The sequence below is a fragment of the Capra hircus genome, chromosome 5 (assembly GCF_001704415.2).
Source record: "Capra hircus breed San Clemente chromosome 5, ASM170441v1, whole genome shotgun sequence".
NCBI lineage: Eukaryota > Metazoa > Chordata > Mammalia > Artiodactyla > Bovidae > Capra > Capra hircus.
This window is the reverse complement of record NC_030812.1, coordinates 2,350,518-2,352,355: the sequence shown is the minus strand read 5'-3', so window position 1 is coordinate 2,352,355 and position 1,838 is coordinate 2,350,518. Positions and strand designations below refer to the sequence as shown.

Here is a 1,838-nt window from a genome sequence, read left to right as displayed (position 1 = left end):
ATCATGGGAGTCAATAAATATTTTTCTGTCCTCATCTGTAGCCCACTCAATTATTTCTATTGTCTCTGATATTTTCCTTCTCTTCTTGGTTTCTATGGCATCACCCTTTCTTGGATTCCAATTATTAATATATTTCTGTTCTCCCTCTTTTTTTCTGTCCTCTTTTTTTTTTTTTTTTTTATGTTCCAAATGTAATGGGTTTATTTTACTCTGATGCGAAACCAAAGATTCTACTACCATACAGAGACCAATATATTACAAGGTCATGAAACAGTGGTGTGGGACATGCAGGACGCGATGGACAACTGGAGGGGCGGGTCGTCTCCTCTGAACATGACCCTACACCGTTGCTGAGGAACACATTGAAAATAACACTGCAGAACTGAACTGAAACGTGGCACGAACGTGACAACTTCCGGGCATGCCTGCAAGCACCTCCCTTAGGATGGACTCGGTACCTAAGCTTCAGTGTGGGGAGGAGTACAATTCTTTGGAAGAATAAAAAGTTCACACTTTTGAAATTTCACAGAAGAATTTTAAGGCCAAAACATAGTGGGTTCATTTCTCTTCACCTCCAGGGACAAAGCTGATGCTTTATTCAAAACCACATTAAGCTTCTAGTTCAAATCCCAGACCGACCTTGTGCCCTCCTGCATTGAAGTTCTTTCCATCAGTTAGAGCTGACAGGGTCAGTTTCACTCCTGGTCAAAGGGTCTGAGTGTAAACCAGTCCAATCAGGCTGGCATTGTTTACTTTAGCAGAGAGAGAAGTTCTGCAGTCCAGCTTGTACTTAGCAGCAATGCCGAAGCGAGTGTTGTTACTGCCGGCTGTCCACGCGAGGTTTATCGACGTTTCAATCTTCTCATTCACCTTCTGGTAGATCGAGCCTCCAAACTCGGTGCCATCATTCACATGAGTGTGCAGCTGGAAGTCTGCGGCCTTGTAACCCAGGGCGAAATTATTCTGTGACAGTTTGGATTTGGCTGTGTCAAAACTCATCTGATAGCCAGCAAGCCAACCTTCAAAGGCCAACACAGCCCAGCCATAGATGGTTGGTCCTGAAAAATCTATATCAACATTACTGCCAAGACTGAAACAATCTCGTTTATATGAGGCCTTCAATTTCCCACTCTTCTTTCCTGTGTTTGGTACAAATATGGTATCAAGAGTCAGTTTCAACCCTTCAGCCAACTTATTCTCCCAAGAGATTTCTGTCCCAAGAGTATTGTCTGTGTTCCACTTCTGGGTGAAGGTCAGTCCATAGTTACAGATCTTGTATTTGGTCTCTAGGTTGCCTGATGCTTTCCCTGTATCAGTGTAAGCATGACCAGAAGTAGAAAATTCCACTCCACTGCATGACTTGGTTCTCAGATCTATTTTGACCATGCCAAATCCATATCCTTTGTTGAAGACATCTTTGGCAGCCTTTCCTAAGTCACAGTAAGTTGGTGTGTTACACACATCTCTGACCGGAGGGCCCTGTCCGCTCCGCTAGGAGGGGCCTGTCCACTCCGCCAGGGCACCGCTGAAGGTCTTCTTCGGACCAACGCCATCCGCGCCTGCGCGGCCCCACGCCCGCGGCGCCTGCGCGCCCCGAGCCCCGAACCCCGCGCCGCGGCTACGCCGGAGAGTCGCGCCTGGGGTGCACACCTTGTGTTCTCTTTTAATCTCATTTATGTTCATTCTTTTAGTCCTTCCTATTTAATGTTGCAATTTCTCAAGATTCAGAGATTGGTATTTCTGTGGTAGTCCAGTGGTTTGCCTTCCGATGCAAGAGGTGCAAGCCTGATCCCTAATCAGGGAGCTAAGACTCCACATGCCTCTTGGCTAAAAACCAA

The 1,838-nt window shown here is 46.2% G+C and overlaps 1 pseudogene across 1 annotated transcript; it reads right to left on the bottom strand.

Annotated features, from left to right (window-relative positions):
- On the bottom strand, positions 514–1,537 carry LOC102176392 (annotated as a pseudogene). The gene has a single exon (XR_001295647.2). The product of XR_001295647.2 is annotated as a voltage-dependent anion-selective channel protein 3 pseudogene (transcript).